This window comes from Adiantum capillus-veneris, chromosome 14, assembly GCF_014529385.1.
Source record: "Adiantum capillus-veneris isolate H3 chromosome 14, ASM1452938v2, whole genome shotgun sequence".
Classification (NCBI taxonomy): Eukaryota; Viridiplantae; Streptophyta; class Polypodiopsida; order Polypodiales; family Pteridaceae; genus Adiantum; species Adiantum capillus-veneris.
The window spans coordinates 87,685,159-87,704,290 of record NC_140944.1 but is presented as its reverse complement, the minus strand read 5'-3'; the positions used below and the strand labels follow the sequence as shown (position 1 = coordinate 87,704,290).

Here is a 19,132-nt window from a genome sequence, read left to right as displayed (position 1 = left end):
ACAAGAGAGAGGAGGGCGCGGGGGGGGGGGGGGGGGGGGGGGGGGGGGGGGGGGGGGGGGGGGGAGGGTTTTTGTTTAAAGTATTACCGAGACTTTATCCGCTATTATTGCCGTGCTCATTACCGTCGTTATATCTGATACCCGAATTAAGCACCTTAACTTTTTTAATCCCTCCCCCATTCAAATTTTGGTGTTTCCCTCCTCTCAATAAAAATTAAAAAATATTGTATATAATTTTCAAACATAAAAAAGAAGAGAAAGAAAGAGAAAGAGGGGGGAGAAGGAGGCGGCGAATCTAAGATTACACTTGGTTGAAACTAACATAATCATTGTCAATTGATTAACATAATTGAGCATATTCTCAAATCTAATGAGAGAAAGACGAGGGAGAGAGAGGTGAATGGATTACAAGACCAAAAAACTTCATAACTGCAAAATGTTTATGAATTATCTTTCAAAAGATCTCTACATGAAGCATCATCCAATTCTAAACCCATGGCTCCTAAATCAATAAAGAGAGAAACGGAATTGTCATTTGTGGATACATTGCTAGCTTCTTCATCTTGGAGTTTGTCATCCTCCATCTCATCATCTTCATCATCATGACAATCATCCTCGCTAAGACTTGTTGCCACTGGACTTCAGTCATCGACCTCCCTCTCCTCTATTTCCATCTTATCCAAAGTCAGAGGTGAAAGAGGGTGGAAGATAGTCTCAACTTCATTAGTGGAAAAATGGTTCTCCCCGGAGGTGTTATGAGAATTACGAACCAAAGTTTTGGTTGGTGGATTGCTCGGATATAGATGACCTATAAAAGAGAAGTTGAAAGTGAGTAACATTGGTATAACTAACACTACAAATAAATAAGACTAAAAAAGGTACATGTCACTCACTTTCTCACAATTGCTCGGTAAAACTAAATTGTCATACCTCCCTGTGTGATGCACACTAGAGTCCACCATGTAGAGGCCATTCTCATGTCGTCTAGCTATGAAAGGTTCTAAAATTAACCTTTAGTATCCTTTCAATAGTTCCATAGTACCTAGCTTCATCACCGTCTGTGTCAAAATTGCCCATGATGGCACAATCCATGGTGGTTCTACGCTCGTCAATGTGGCGCGTACGAAAGTGACGACCCTTTGACCACATAGAGTTAAAGGAAAGGCACTACAAAATAGAAAAATATATTAATTTATCAAATATATATTAGAAATAATTTCAAGAAATAGCGAGACAATATGGTATAGGTTTATGAGTACTCTACCTTTGGTACGCAGCTTCGTGCATACTCCCATTCTTTGTTGGTGATGTCTTCTCCACACGCTTTTTCCTCGGTCATTCTCTCATGAATCCACTCTACACTAATGAGATCTATGAAACATGCAAAGTGTCTAGGCATTGGGGGTGCCCTCCTTCCTCCATGTGCTTGTTTCCATGCTTCTCTCTCTTGCAAACGCCTGGCCTTTGCCACTGTCCACAAGTCCACCTACTTGGTCACAATCTTTGCAGTGAGAATGCAAAATTTATCAATCACTTGGGATAGATTCATATCCATGTTAAGTAGTTTCCCCTTTCCACTTGTCAAGTGTGAAGTCATCCTTGCATCTTCCTCGTTTGACCACATGCGAGGCATTGAAGGATCAACTTGTGCCAAATACTCTGATATGTAAACAAATGCCTCTTGAACAATCCACCCTTTGGCCATACATGCCTCTGGTTGAGATCGTAGCCGCACAAAATCTTTGAGAGTCTTTAAAAACCTCTCTAAGAAGAACATCCATCGTGCGTGCACTAGTCCACATATAACTATCTCCTCCACCACGTGAACCAAGAGGTGAATTTGACTAAGAAGGACCGATTGAGGAAATGCATCTTCAATGGCACACACAGTTTCTGTTGCAAGTGTTTGAGCAGCAGGGATAGCATTTATTTTTATTTCCTTGGAGCTCACAAATCTGCAAGAAAACACACAAGGATACACTAAGTGCTAGTTGAAATTATTGGAATATTGTAGTTGACGATCACCACAGGCCAAGTGCTCCATGATGTAGACTAAGTGCCGAAAGGGTTGATACTATCAATTGCTAACCCAAGCCTCAAGTGTCGAGGATCCAACCCAAACTCTGGCCATTGAGTTTTGATATCCCTCCATGCAGGTGAATCGGCAGGGAGACGCATCATTCCATCATCTGAGAAATGGTTTGTGTGCCACGCAAGAAGCTCCACGATAGAGCTGTTTTTAAACATGTGTTGGATACAAGACATTAATGGAAAATGTCTTAATACCTTGCGAGGTAGGTGTGCCCCGCTCACACCTGTCTTGTATCGTGCCTCCCCACACACGGGACATGAGGTAGCATGTGCATGCTCATTGCAGTATAGCATGCAATCGTTGACGTAGGCATGGATGCACTCATACTCCATTCCAAGTGCAATGACATACGATCTAGCTCGTTGACGATCTAGAGGCATGTGGTGATCTTCTAGCAACAGTTTGCCCATCAAACTACAACAAACATGCGTATTAGTATGATTCCTAGAAGATGACACCATAAAGAGAGAGGGAGAGAGTAAATAAAAGCCACATTCCATACTTACAGAAGTAGTGCATCGACACTTGCATTACTCCAACCGAATTTTTCTTGCTAGTTGAGTACCTCCAACGATGCTCGGAGCACCAAGTATCGTGCACAATCGTAAAGAGGTGTTCGAGCACTCGTCATCAATCTATCCTCCGTTTCAGTAGCCCATTTAGTGCAGGGCTGACAATCCTCTTCGCACACGTCGCGCTCATGAGCTAGTAACTCATCACACATGTCGAACATGTACTCATCCTCTACCTCAAAGTGCGATGAAAATGCCATAGGAGCTGCCGACGTAGAGCCAACAGGGAGGATCACCATGCGGTGCACCTAAATCGCCTAGTCGCTCTTGCCTCTACCGTTTGGCCTTGCCGGCAAGTGCACCACCACCGAACATAGACCAATGGCGCACCTCCTCAAGCGACGGGTGAGTCGCGCTATCATCTCTCCCAACGATTTTCCAAGAATGCCAAAGCCCGTCGTTCTCTACGTGCTCCAAAGCCTCAAGCGAGGAATTGCCCTTTTGAACTTGGCGCAAGGACACGGTAGTTTTTCCTTGAGCCAACGATCTCGCTCTGGGCTTCCAGGAGGACCACGATCATTCCACTCGATGTCCTGCACACGCAAAAGGTTGTTTATTTAGTCATGTGTCCTAAAAAATAAATAATTAGAAAAACACTTAATTCCATTAGAAAAATTAGATATAGTTAAAGTCAAAGGGAATAAAGGGCAATGAGTGTTAAAATTATTATTTAACTGAAAGAGATTTTAAAAAATTCAATTAATAGACATTTTAAAGTCTACAAAATAAAGTATCCATAAAAAATTAAAATTTTTCATAAAAAAACTCAAAAGCATGTATAGCTAAGGGTAGAGGGGGTGGTTTGTACCCCCCTCCATCCCCCGCAACCTCGAATTTGTATGTATCCATTTGAAATGACTGGCCGTGGTAATATAGGTGGTAATGAGCGTGGTAATAGCCGCGGTAATAACTGGCACCTAAAAAAGGAAAGAAGACAGAGTATGGCGCATTTTTGCAGCATACCCGACGTTCTTGCTCTCCGCCATCGCTCCCAAGCTTTCCCCCCCCACCCCCCATCTCCCTCCCCTCTCTCTCCTTCAACAAGCCTCCCCCCTCCCCCCCCCCCCCCCCCCCCCCCCCCCCCCCCAACCTCTCCCTTCCCCCTCTCTCCTTCTCAAAGCTTCTCAAGTTTCATCGAAGAGCGTTTCGTCCAAGTTTCGGCAAGGGGGTATTCTGCCATCTTCTTTGAAAGCTCAACCGTGCTACAAAGAAGATGTAAACACAAAAGAACATTATTTCTCTTCCCCTTTTGTTTTATACTACACACACATACATGCACATACACACACACATAAATAGAAAAAATAAAAAAATAGAGATCCCATAACATACCTCGCTCATTAAGAGATGGTTGTTTCGTACTTCTTGTTTGAAATGGTTGCTTTGCTAACCACGTTTGAAAATGGTTGCTTTGATACGCACGTTTGGAAATGATTAATTTGTTATGCACGTTTTGGAAATGATTGTTTGGATAGTGTTAGATAGAAATAGAGAGAGAGAAAGAGATAAATGGAGAGAGAGAGAGATTTAAAGAGAGGGAGAGAAATGCTAGATAGAGAAAGATAAATGTTAGATAGAGAGAGAGAAATAGATAAAGAGAGGGAGAGAAATGTTATATAAAGAGAGGTAAATGTTAGATAGAGAGAGAGAAATAGATAAAGAGGGAGAGAAATGTTAGATAGAGAGAGAGAGAGAGAGATAGATAAAGAGAGTGAGAGAGAAGAGGAATAGAGGTAGATAAATAGAGAGAGAGAGAGAATTAATGAGACGGGGATAGAGAGAGAGAGGGAAAGAGAGAGAAAGAGACAGAGATAGAGAAAGAGAGAGAGTGATAGCAAAATAGGGAAAGAGGGAAAGAGGGAGAGATAGAGAGATAGAGATAGATAGATAGATAGAGGGAGAGAGAGAGAGAGGGAAAGAGGGAGAGATAGGAGAGAGAGATATGGATAGGGATAGAGAGAGACAAAGAGGGAGAGAGATAGGGATATAGAAATAGGGAGAGAAAGAGAGAGACAGAAATAGGAAAAGAGGGAGAGAGATAGGGATAGGGATAGAGGGAGAGACTCGAGGGGTTCACTGTGTAAAAAAACCATATCAGCTGCGTTCAAGACATGTCTGTAAAACCCCTTATCTGTAAATTTTGTTAAGAATATAATGTCCCCTTTTTTTAAAAAATCTATAAGTTTTTCTCAACACTACAAGAGGCTATTCATATTAGAGACGCTCACACAGAGACGCGCAAAAAAAAAAATCCCGGCGTCGCTATGAGCGTCGCAAATTTCTTTGTAAATTTGCGACGCTCATAGCGACGCCGGCTCGGCTAAAAAAAGAAGCAGGTAACGCTCTCCCTCTCTCTCTCTCTCTCTCTCTCTCTCTCTCTCTCTCTCTCTCTCTCTCTTTCTTCTCCACACACACACACACACACGAGGAGAGGAAGGAGAGCCAAGTATGCTCCTTCCCTCTTCTCATTCTCATGTTCCCTTCCCCTCTTTCTCTCTCCCTCTCTCTCTCTCTCTCTCACACACACACATACACACACACACACATAGTGTTTTTGAGAGAGAGAGAGAGAGTACAAACATAAACAAAAACGCACACACACATACATAAACAAAGAATGCACACACACATTGAGAGAGGAAAAGAGAGAGAGAGCATGCATAAACAAAAAACGCACGCATTGAGAGAGGAAAAGAGAGAGAGAACATGCATAAACAAAAAACGCACACATTGAGAGAGGAAAAGAGAGAGAAAACATGCATACGATCCAAAAAAACGCACACACATTGAGAGAGAAAGAGAGAGAAACTAATTTAACGTCATAGGAAACTAATTAAAATTAAAAGACCTAAAGATCTAGCCGACGAGGAGTTGAACTCAAGACCTATTATTCAAGAGGGAAATGGCATAATCAATCTATCATACTTGGCATGGGTGATAGAAAGGTTATACCATTTATCTCTTTTTATTGGCACACACATCCACACACGCGCACACACACAAGAAGAAGAGAGTTATAACGTCGTAGGAAACTATCCTAAAAGACGTTAAAGATTAGGTTAGATGTAGACTTACGTTAATTTAGATTTAGGTTTATTTAAGTTAAATTAGATTAGATTTAGGTTTATTTTTAATTAGATTTACGTTTATTTACGCTAAATTTAGATTTATGTTATATTAGATTAGATTTAGGTCTCCATAGACTGCGATGCCTGCATGAAGCGGGTGAAGAAAGCCCTCAATGGAATATAGGGTATTGCTGCCTTCACTCATGGTGGGCTCCGTCGATCCAAAAGTACTGGTGAAATGTCTTCAGAAGATAGGGAAGAAGGTGGATCTTCAGGGCGGCAAGAGTCACTACATCCCCGACACAATGACCATCTAGACAACCTCTAGTCATTCAACAGCAACTTCAAAGTTAGTAACAAGAGCAAGAACGGTCTAAAGGGCCAATTGCTGTCGTCAGATGTGGATGGAGATGAGGCAGCGTCACCGCCGGAAGTTAACTCTCACATCTTTAGTGATGAGAATGCCAACTCTTGCCGAGTTATGTGAAAAACTATGTGTTAAATCAGTTTTAAGGTTCTTATAATCCCTGTTAGTTTAGTTCTTTGTTTTTAATATAACATAATTTACGTTAGATTTAGATTTATGTTATATTAGATTAGACTTAGGTTTATTTAGGTTTACCCACACACACACACACACACACACACACAAGAAGAAGAGAGTTTTAACGTCGTAGGAAACTATCCCAAAAGACGTTAAAGATTAGGTTAGATGTAGACTTACGTTAAATTAGATTTACGTTTATTTTTAGTTAGATTTACGTTTATTTAGATTTACGCTTATTTACGTTAGATCGAGTCCACGCAAGAATTACTTACGGTTTAGGGTTTAGAGTTAGACGAACAGTGAAAAGATGTACTGTGAAAAGATGTTAAGATGTTGTGAAGTGCTACAGCTAGAGAAGAGGCAGAGGGGTTTTCTCCACTACATGCAGTATCATGTAGACATGGGTCTGTAGATTTCTTGTACCCACAAATATAGGTATTGACCAATAAAGACGAGATTATAACCCGGTGGTTCTGATCTCCGTGCACCTCTAGACCGAGGTGTGCGGGGATTGGACATGACTAGAGAATGTGAGGTAAAGAGAGAGAGAGAGAGAGAGAGAGAGAGAGAGATAAGACGAAGAATGCCAATAGAATATTAAATTTGTTGTCCAGGTTATAAGATTTTTATCCTCATTATGAGTAGTGACGAGGATGTGGGACCGTCCAACCGAAACACCTATCTCTCAACGAGGGTCTTATGTCCTTGTAATCAATGCAAGCATGTTGTGCAACGGACAAGACGTGTTTCTTTGCAGCACGTTCGCGAATTTGGCGAGTTCGATCCATCTATTATAGATCGAGTTGTTGCCAATTATAACTCGTCGAACTCTGACGCTGGCCAACAAGCAGCAATCTTGCAACCCAATAGACGTGTTCGCAGGCGCTTTGGTCAAGCAGCATATGTGAGGCCACAAGATGTAGCCTCTGACAGCTCGGGGGATGATCATGCAGAGCACATTCCCAACGAGGCAATGTTTGAGCCCGAGATTGATGAAATGATCGAGACGATCATGGATTCAGAAAGGCTTATCTATGATGATATGAAAAGTGAAGCCGATACGCCATTGTATAATGGAGCACGTATGTCTAGATTGAAAGCACTCCTGGTTCTTCTCAACATGCAGACAAAGTTTGGATGGAGTGACACTAGCGATTGTGCCAGGGCGATATAAAGTGGGGAATATGGATGTGTATCTTCGTCCACTATTGGTAGAGCTACAACAATTGTGGATTGGCATAGAGGTGGTGGATATGAGCCGACACACAGGACGACGGAATGCTTTGATCAGAGGCATTCTAATGTGGACCATGCATGACTATCCCGGGCTAACAAAATGCTCAGGTGATCTATTGACACTCCTCACTAAGACACTGTAAATCTTGTTTTTTCCCATAGTTGATCTATTATCATGTGTATACATGCAGGGCTTCAAACAAGCGGATACAGAGCATGTGTCACATGTGGACCTAGACTGAATGCACGTAGGGCGCCCTCACTGAAGAAGCAAATCTACAAAGGTCATCAAGCGTATCTTCCAGAGAATCATGTGTTACGCGACGACTTTTTGGGAAGAGAGCCACCAAGGATGTCTGCACAAGCATGGTTAGAGCAGAAGGAGATGTGCGATGACGGATTGCCTCCAGGGATGAAGAGACTATCTCTATGGTACGAGTTACCATACTGGCCCCGACTCATGATCAATCACTTGCTCGATCCAATGCACATATTCAAGAATGTGGGTAATCTACTATGGGACCATCTGACCGGCAAGAAAGATACTTTGGGAGCCAGAGTTGACCTTAGAAATGTAGATCGTATGGAGCAATATTGGCTGCAAACAGCGTCTGATGGATCGATAAAACTCCCTAAAGCACCATGGATTTTCACAGGAGCCCAAGAACGCAAAGTAAAAGAGACCATTCGATCTTTGCGGACCCCCACTGGCGTAATGCACTCGCTCCGAACGTGTTTTACTAAAGAAGGAAAGCTTACCGGTTTGAAGTCACACGAGTGGCATAAAATGTGTCAGGTACGTTCATAGTGGACTTTAGTAACATTGCATAAAATGTGGACTTTAATATCATTGCTGCACATACTTTACAATTTATTTTACTGGTTGCCATTGAGGGATGTTTGTCTCTCGACATCCGTAACACAATCTACAAACTTGAAAAGCTGGTGCAATGGATCTCCCAAAAGGAGATCAACATAGACTCCGTACCATTCGCCAAACTAAATGCTGCGGAGCTTGTGTGCATGTTTGAGAAACATATATTTTCCTACTACCATGCTAACCATTCAGGTGCATCTTCTTGTTCACATAGTTGATGAGGTGGAAATAGCTGGCACAGTTCATTCCAGATGGATGTTCTTCTCAGAACGTTTCATGAAAACGCTTAAGGGATATGTGCGTCAAAAGGCACGTCCGGAGGGTAGCATGGTAGAAGGTTGGTTGGTATCAAAGTCCCTAGTGTACATTGGAGAGTGGCTAGACGGATTTGATAAAGCCCGGAACACGCTATGGCGAACCATAGATGATGAGCGCATATCTGGGATTGTCATGTGCAATCTCGGTGTTGAGAAGAAGATGACGGAAGATCTAGAGGCTAAAATCAACCGATTTTGCATGCTTCACAATCCAGTGATGCAAAAGTGGATTTCACAATATGAGGATGCAAAGCAAGAGCGACAAAGGGCACGAATCGAGTGGAGACGGGGAAGACGACCACCGATGCACTATCCGACGGTTCTGGAGAGCCTACCAACCTTCATGAGCTTAAGATGGTTGCACAACCAATTGAAAAGCGCACAACAATGCGGTGACTAAGTGACTGAGGAAGAGTGGGAGTACTCTCGGGGTTGCGCGACCAAGTTAAGTTTGCAATGTACGACTAGCAAGTGACTTTATTTATAAACGTTTGAACGACCACTCATAATGTTTGTTCGTTGTAGTATAAGTCATACACAGCAGCATGGTGTAAAGGTCGACATTTTAGGGTGGAACGAATCGACAAAGAGAGTTTTACTCAAGATTGTGGAATCATGGCAAAATTTGAACAGTTCAGTCGACGACGTTCCTCTGATGCAGATCCTGTGGTGGCGGAACTCACTTACTTCGGCACTGCAAGAGATTTTGAGGATCGATTACAGAGGATTTTTTGTCGACTTGTTCGACGTGCAATGGTTCAAGATAATCATGGAGGGTCGCAACGCTACTGTGCGTAGAGGAGAGTCTGGTTTTATTGAGGTGGATTCTACTAAGAAATGGACTGACCTAAGAGACACTTTCGTACTACCCGAGCATTGTGAACAAGTAAGTATGTAAATAGTTAACATCCCCCTTTTACAAGTTATGTGCTTGAAAGCTCTCATGTAAGTTATGTGGCTCTGGCAGGTAATATTTCATCCTACAAAGTCTACATCAAACTGGTGGTACGTCATAGAGGTAGCCCCTCGTAGTGCAAGGACGTATGAAGGCTACCATGTGCCAATCACAACGGCATCAATGGAGGAGATCAGAGAAGATGCTCAATCAGAAGCCGCTGCGGTGGTGCCAGACGAGCATCAAGATGCTACTACTCTATATGGGGTGCATGCAGAGGAGCTACAAAATGAAACAAAGGATATGTGTTTAAATGGAGAGCTCTATATAGATATAGGAAGTTATTCTGAGTTATGCGAGGATGAGAGAGAGATCTCTTAAAGCCACAAATATTGTATTTGAACAATTTTTCTCCGTGTTGTAAAAGCTCTGGCTCTCTAAGTACCTTCCATGGTGTATAACGCTCTTTTCTACTCGCGCTCACATCTTTTGATTGAAAATTCCGAGTTTTCGACTTGCTTCTTCTATCACTCAATTCATTGCGTCATTGTATTTATATGCGTCATTACGTCATTGTATTTAATGGTCTTTGCGTCATTGTTTACTCTATTCATTCAATATTAAGTTTAAATATTTGTGTGTTTAATGCAGGTATGGATGATGAGGAGTTTCTTTCTTCTTTGTCACCGCAGCAGAGACAGTGGTACGTGGAGCATCATCGCTCTGGCGCATCATCGCGCGTTCCTACTCCATCCACATCTCCCTCTATTTCGGAGCATTCGGCGTGCTCCGAAGCTTCGGCGTCGACGAGACGAGCTTCACACTCGTCTAGACACCGGCGCTCTAGTGGTGGCGGTGGCGGTTGTTGTGGGGATTCCACCACCGATGCCTCCACACCGCCTCGTGTTGGACGAGGCTCTTTACCCTCCCCTTCTTTGCCCGCCCCCACACCAGCCACAGCATCGCCATCTACGCCAGGTTTTGCACGGCTGACTGTTCCTAGCAGCTACACACCTCTACCTACTCATCCAGGAGCCACCCCACTCTCCACTCCTCGCTTCGGGGCCCAGACGCCGGTGGAGACACCTGACGTCCGTACCCCCATCGACACGCCGCTAGAGACCCCTGCCGGGACACCCAGGTTCACGCGTCACCGGCTAGAGGGCTTGTCTTACTCTGTCGACTTCAGCGGCGGCATCATCATGGATGATGACGGCAAGAAGGTGATCTCGCGCATGCGTGGTCTTTGCTCTCAGCTGTTTAGACACTACATACTAAACAAATGGAGTGAAGTACCAAGTGATTTAAAAGACAGAGTCATCAGCATATTTCATGATGAGTTTTCCATTCCAACACGGGATCAGCGCTTCAATGAAGACCTAATGAAGATTCGAATGCGCGAATACTGCAAACACAAGCGTTCCAAAGTGCAAAAAGCAATCAAGAATGGGTGGAACAGGCCAGATTGGCTGGCCAAAGAAGATTGGAAGAATGCGAAGAAAGCAGCACGCGAGAATCCCGACAAGTGGAAGCAACAAAAGGATGCATCCAGAGCGCGAGTAGAGGCAGGGAGCTCGCACCACTTGGGGAGCGGTGGATGGGCATCATTTGAGGCCGATTTTGTAAGTGTTTTTGCATTGCTCTTTATGTTCGATAGTTTAGGGTTTATGAGTTTTTTAATTCTAACATAATGAAATCTTTGTATGTTTTGACAGTGGTCGATGACAGGACGTGATCCCACACCGTAGGAGCGCGAGTACGCAGGCAGGAAGGGCTTAAACGCCCTGATGGACATTCTCAGTTCTTGCGGCGGCATGGTTAGTATTAGGGTTTACTCTTTTCTATTTTTTGTATTGTTTTATAAATGTCGTTATATGTTTATACTTACTGAAAGCTGTCTTATTGTCTTTTTTTGCAGAATCCGACAGATACGCCGCTTGAACGCGATGAGACGTCTTACTAGACGACGTCAGTTTAGCCGTAGCTAGATAGCATTAGTTTAGGGTTTCTCATAGCTTATGTACCATGAGACGGATTTTATACGTCTTTTTGAACCATGTATATTATTACATTTGTCACCGCAGTTCCTTTTGCCAATCAATTCTTTATGCCTATGATGTTGTACAATTGTCATTATTACATTTACCAATCAATTCATTTTGCCTATGATGTGTACAATTGTCAATTTTGCAAACAATGCGTCTTGTGGGTGACTATTTTGGGTCTATTATCTACCCTTGCATTTTTTTTAAAAAGTGAATCAAGTACAATATGGTTGATGGGTGGCAGGGCATTCAATGCCCTGTCACCAAAAAAAAATTCTCTCGGGCGTCGCTATAACCGTCGCTATTTATGGCTCTGTAGCGTCGCTATAGTCTTCTGTGTAAACGTCGCTATAACCGTCGCTATGACCGTCGCTATGACCGTCGCTATAAGCGTCGCTATAAAGAGATGCTCATAGCGACGCTTATAGCGACGCTCTCGTAGCGAGGCTCGTAGCGACGGTTTTAGCGACGCTGGGGGTTATAAAAACCCAGTGTATTTCCGTCGCTAACAGCGTCACAAGAGCACACAACCTCTTGTAGTGCAAATTTGAAAAAATAATACCCTTTTGTATATATATTTATGTCAGTTTCAACAACTTTAAATATCCTTCTGTTGAACTCACGTGATAGGTTACATTTTTATCAGGTGATCTCCTCGGGGGGAGAGATAGGAAAGAGAGAGATAGGGATAGCGACAGAGAGAGAGAGAGAGAGAGAGAGAGAGAGAGAGAGAGAGAGAGAGAGAGAAAGAAAGAGAGATAGAGATAGAGAAAAGGAAAGAGGGAGAGAGGGAGAGAGGGAGGGAGAGATGGATAGAGGGAGAGTGTAAGAACATGGGTCCTATGGGCAAGGCCACCGACATGGCCGGACAATGTGTACGCTAGGGGGAGGCTATAAGATATCACGATTGGGTGGAGACTAGCACACGCATTATCGCCGCCCTTTCATTGGTATCCGAGCTATTTTTTGGAGGAGGCTAAAAGAGGCTTGCATGTGCGTACGACGCCCTCTTTCTCTCCCACGTTTCACAGACAGTGACGTCTTTGCTGTGCAGCAAAAAGAAGGCAGACACAGTTTCATGTGGGAGCAATGCGTGGATATACAACGACCGCCGACCGCGGCCGGCCCATCTACGCCCTCCACAGCGCACAACTAAGGCAGGCGACCAAGGCAAACTCGATCGGCAACTCGACGGCACCGAGGCTCCGAAGGCTTCCGTTGTCGTCATTGGTTGCGCCCGCAGGAAGGCTTGCTTAATCCTTGCATGAAGGAGGGTTGAACCCACCTCATGAGGGTAAGAGGCTAACACTTTACCATCAAGCTATTGGCTCTTGTTGTGTATAACAAGCAAAGATAGTCTACTTGTGTTGAAAGGAAACCTAGAAGGAAAGGGAAAGCTTCAAACTTCAAGGAAGTAGCTTTACCCTTCCTTTTCACTTCTTGGAGAAAGGCAAGTTTTCCTCCCAAAATTCTTTTTTCCTCAAAGATGTAGCTTCAAAGTGAAGAAACGCCTTCACAAAATGACAAGTGAAGCGCTCAACTTTGTGCTGTAGAGGTTCTTCATATGGAAGAAAAGCACAAGTGTTAGTTGCCTGCTTCAATGTGGCAACCCACCTTTGGTCCCCATGATTTGATTCGCATGCATGACACTATTAACGGACAACATGTTCGTATTTTAGTGGATGACGGTGCAACTCATAACTTCTTGAACTATAAGCTAGTCAGGAAATTGAAGCGTACACAGACTCCCTACTCTCACAAGTATGTGGTGGAGGAGATGTCTGGGACTGATAAAGAAGTATGGGACACGGTAGTTCAAGGGGCTGAGCTTAATGTTCAAGATCATACGATGACCCTTGACTTCCAAGTTATGAACATGGACCATGCTGATGTAGTTTTAGGATGGGAGTGGCTGCATGGTTTAGGAAACACATTGCACACTAGTTATGAACACAACTCCTTATCCTTTATGGCCAATGGTAAACATGTGCTTTTTGCTTGGTGAAAAAAATATACCATCTGCACCTCTTATATGTACAGCCGAGCTTTCTATTTTGCAGAAACCAAATTTAATAGATGAAGTCTTTTTGTGTTACCGCTTGTCTCCACGTCTTGTGAATTCTCAAGACCAAAGTGCGATGAATTCTAGTAAGGGTATGCAAAGTGCTATGAATTCTAGTAATGGCATGCAAAGTGCAATGAATTCTAGTAATGGTATGAAAAGTGCAATGAATTTTACTAATAAACAAAGTGTTAACAAATCTAACGAGCAAAGTGCTCTCAATTTTAATTCTATAGAGCAACGTGCAACTGTTGTAAAACAAACATTACAAGAATTACAAGATTCTCCATCCCATCATAACTCTAGTTTACTTTCTCCTTTTGCACGGAAAAAGATGACTCACTTACTCACGGAGTATAGTGATGTGTTCTCAAGTGATTTACCACCGAGTTTACCCCCTACACATGATGTGCAGCATGGGATAGATATCTTGCCAGTCACTAAACCGGTGAGTAAACCACCTTATTGTATGAGTTCTAAAGAAGCCAAGGAGGTTGAAAGCCAGTTGACTGACTACCTCGCTCGTGGTTTCATTAGACCTAGCACTTTGCCTTGGGCATGACCAATTCTATTGGTAAAAAAGAAAGATGGTACTATGCACATGTGTGTAGATTATCACAGATTAAATGCGATAACCATCAAGAACAAGTATCCTCTGCCTCGAGTGGATGAGTTGTTTGATCAACTCCATGGGGAAAGATACTATAGAAAGATAGATCTTCATTCAGGATACCACCAGGTACGTATCCTACTGCAAGATATCTCAAAAAATGCCTTTAGAACACGGTTCGAGCATTTTGAATTTTTGGTCATGCCTTTAGGTCTAACCAATGCTCCAGCTACATTTATGACACTCATGGATAGTGTCTTACATCCCTATCTTGGAAAATTTGTTGTTGTTTTCCTTGATGATATTCTCATTTATAGTAAGATTGAAGATGAACGCATAGAACACTTACGATTAGTGTTTGAACAGCTGCGAGCTCACGCACTGTATGCTAAGAAAAGAAAGTGCAATTTCTTTAAAACAAAGATACATTACCTCAATCATGTTATCTCTTATTCTGGTATCAAGATGGACACTGACAAGGTTGCTTCCATTCTTCGATGGCCACATTCCAACATGGTTGAGGATCTTCAAATATTTTTAGGCATGGCTGGATTTTATCGATAGTATATCCGTGACTATGCCAAAATAAATGTTCCTATGATGGATCAACTTAATGAAAAAGGTAAGACCTTTTCTTGAGAAGAAGCCCAAGTACACAGTTTTTAACAATTGAAGGTAGATATAGCCACTGCTCCCATTCTAGCAATCGTCGACCCACTTAAGCCGTTTGTGGTAGAGACTGATGCTAGTGATAAAGCCATTGGTGCCGCACTTCTCCAGGAGGGAAGACCTATAGCCTTTGAAAGTAAAAAGTTAGATAGAGCTCAACAGAATTATTCTGCCTATGAGAGAGAGCTCTATGCCATAATTCACGCTTTACGAAAGTGGCGACACTATTTATATGGTGCCGAGTTTGAAATAGTTTTTGACCATGAGAGTATCAAATGGTTTACTGCTCAAACAGACTTGAAGGACCGTAAAGCTAGATGGGCAGAAATCCTTCAAGATTATGATTGTAAGGAACGATATCGCAAGGGGTGATATAATGTAGTAGCGAATGCACTAAGTTGGATGCCTCATATTAATTCACTTGCTTTCACGAAACTAAAGAGTGGATTTTTGGAGTCATTACGTGGCAAGTGTGCACAAGATCACTCATATGCTAAAGTATGGAGTGCAGTTTTAAAAAGGGATCCCTCACACTCACATGTCTTTGAACAGAGAGATCGACATGTCTCTGCACGTGCAGATAGAAACTCCAACACACAGAGATCCACCCCTACTCAGGAGGAGCTTAAGCGATGGAAGAATTTTTCCATTGATGATGGATACTTACTCCACAAAGGTAGAGTATGTGTGCCAAAGGACTCATACACTAGGCGCCAAATCTTATTTGAGTGTCAGATAGTCCAAGTGCCGGTCATCCAGGTATCTGTAAGACGTATGCCTTAGTTCGACGGTAATTTTACTGGCCAATTTTACATCATGATGTTCAAGAGTACGTACTAAACTGCCAATAGTGCCAAGTTAATAAGGCAGAGCGCCTCAAGGTAGGTGGCCTTTTACATTCTTTAGAGATTCCACAAGGTAAGTGGGAGAGTATCTCTATGGATTTTGTAGTAGGACTACCTACTACAAATCGTGGCCATGATGCCATTTGGGTAATAGTAGACCATGTCACAAAGATGGGTCGACTCATTCCCACTGAGACTATTGTTAAAACACCGGAATTAGCACGGTTATTTGTAGAGCATATATATAAACTCTATGGTCTTCCAGCTAGTATCATTAGTGACAGAGATCGAAAGTTCGATAATCACTTCTGGAGAGTTGTATTCCAAAAGTTGGAAACTAAACTTAATCTAAGTACGATTGATCATCCAAAAATGGATGGTCAAACAGAAAGAGTTAATCAAGTGCTAAAGGATATGCTATGAGCATACGTTAGCAAGAAGCAAACCAATTGGGAAGACTACTTACGTATATTGGAATTTTATTATAATATTTCAAATCATGTGACTACAGGGTTTAGTCCATTTATGCTTTTGTATGGATTTCAACCTAGATCACCCGTTACGGTGGGGTTGGCTAAGGAGAAGATACAACAAGCAAAGGATTTTATCCAAGACAATTTTGACATGCTTCCAGTTGCTCGACAAAATGTTAAGCAAGCTCAAGATCGATATAAGAAGTACGCATATGAGCATCGATGTCTTGCTACTTTCAAAGAAGGAGACAAGTTTTTCCTCAAAGTTCCGGAGCATTCAGAAAGTCTGAAGACGGGAAAAGTTGCTAAACTTTCACCACGCTATTGTGGACCGTTTACCATTCTCAAACGTATAGGCCAAGTGGCCTATAAGTTAGCTCTTCCAAAGCACTCACGAGCTCATCTTGTTTTCCATGTTAGCCGTTTATGAAAACAGCTAGGACAGAATGATAATGTCATTGACCCAGGTGCGCTGGTTGAACTTATCAAACCACCAAGCATTCCTCATGAGCCCGAAAAGATTTTGGATTCTCATGAGCTTCGCACCAGACATCATGTCAGACGACAGGTGTTGGTAAAATGGCTAGATAGACCTGAAGAAGGTTCTACATGGGAGAATGTCTCCGCACTTAAGAAACATTTTCCTACGTTCATTTTTTAGGACGAAAATGATTCTCCAAGGGGGGGGCGGGGGGGTAATGTAAGGACATGGGACCTATGGGCAAGGCTACTGGCATGGCCGGACAGTGTGTACGCTAGGGGGAGGCTATAAGAAAGCACGGTTGGGTGGAGACTAGCACACACTGTCGTTCCGTGGCACGTGCATGGTGGTAATGGAAGCTAAGCACTACAATATTATATTTTTTTTGTGTATACCTTAAGTGTGCATAAGTATATGAATTTTCCATTTAGTATGAAAAAAGCTAGTTGAAGTCTGATGTGTCACTCTTGTTGGGAATGGGCTTCGATCTCGGGCTTCTTTGTAAACCTCTTCTTGGAGCCATGTTGAAATGTGTCTCTAAAACATACCTCCTATCTATTACGCATCGTAGGTGTCATATGACATGTATATCATGGACAAAAGTGGCCTTAGTCATAGTATACCCCATGAGGTGTCATTCTACACATAGTAGGTGCACTTTGGAGTGATTATGGACCTAGAAAAATCCCTTAGAGAAGTGGTTACCCGTTTTTTTGATGTCATCAATGATATATGCCAAGCTCTCTCTCAATTTTTTATAAAGCTACTTTATTCACATGTTCCCACCATAGCTCAACAACTCTTGACATGTGGCGGCAAGGAGAAGATATTTGGAGAAAGATCTAAAAGAACCTCTAGATATTTCTTGAAGAGAAAGATCTAAAAGAACCTCTAGATATTTCTTGAAGAGAAAGATCTAGAAGAACCTCTAGATATCTCTTGAAGAAAAAGATATAGAAACTTTGAAGATAATTTCAAGATATTTTAAAAAGGGAGACACTTGTCACACAAATCCCTTGGATATTTCTAAGCAAATATCTTCTTCAAGAGGCAACCTCACCTATAAATAGAGACTCTTGCTCCTCACTTGGGCATCAAGCAAACCATCAAGCAATCAAGCGCTCAAGCAATCCCCATAATCAAGCCACTCTATCAAGCCATCACCCATCCTCCTAGCCATCTCCGTGAGGAAAAGTTTCTCTCAATTTCAGCCCAACACATCTTGAGCTTGCTACTTCATTCCTCAAGCCTTCTATCTCCTCACTTGTAATACTCATAAACTCTATGTAACCTTCTTTCATCAATAAAGACGCTTTGTTGGTGGCTTGCAAACGGTGTTTGGGACTACTACTCATCTTCTACTTCTTCAAGTTGTCTACAATACTACAAAGTCTTGAGGTGTGCTTCACTTCTTTGGCTTGAGTTTGTGTGGGTCTTTGTGTGTTGGTTGTATCTCTTATCTCTTTCCTCCATTGTTTGACTGCTTTCTGAGATTTCTTAGATGAATAACCCCAATGGTGTAACTTTTAAACCCTTTCACTTTGTGCAACATATTAGAATTAATGTTTGTATTAGCCGTAAAATCCACTTCCAACAGAGAATTGTGTTACTCTTTGGGCCGGAAAGACTACGAGAAATTCGGGTTGAGTCTTGCTTTCTTAATATTACTATGAACCAAGCGGACTTGTACACACGGCTCATTCCTATCGCTAGGCAAAATATCTACATCTTTGTAAGCACTAAGTTACAGTTTCAAAGAACCATTCAAAGACTATTTGGAGCACAATGACTTGTTGTTATAAATGCATCAGTAAACCCTTTCATCTTACCTTTGATTAGATACGATCAAAGCCTTGATGTTTTCATTGTTGTTTTGTTTTGAGGGTTTCACGTGTGCGTATGTGTGTGTCCGCGTATAAGATTCCAATGGCTACACACAATGTATTTGCTACAAACTCTAAGCTTGCTTAAGTGAAAAGCTTCACAGTCTTTCCACAAACTCTCATAGCTAGGGACCCGCTGCCTTCCTGGAAAGACCGCCAACTCTTTGACAACGCATTACCACCGCCCTTTCAGAGAGAAAGAGAGAGATAGAGGGAAAGAGAGAGATAAAGAGAGGGAGAAAGAGAGGGAGAGAAAGAAAGAGAGACATAGAGAGAGAGAGAGAGAGAGAGAGAGAGAGAGAGGAAAAGCGGGAGAGATAGAGAGAGAGTGTAGATAGAGGGAAAGAAAGAGAGAGACAAAGTAGATAGAGGGGGATAAAGAGAGAGAGAAAGTGGATAGAGGGAGAGAAAGGGAAAGAGGGAGAGAAAGAGATAGAGAGAGAGAAATAGATAGAAAGAG

At 42.5% G+C, this 19,132-nt stretch overlaps 1 pseudogene; it reads right to left on the bottom strand.

The window, feature by feature from the left end:
* Nucleotides 1–641: 641 nt before the first annotated feature.
* On the bottom strand, nt 642–3,650 carry LOC147442724 (uncharacterized; annotated as a pseudogene).
* Between the last annotated feature and the right edge of the window lie 15,482 nt (nt 3,651–19,132).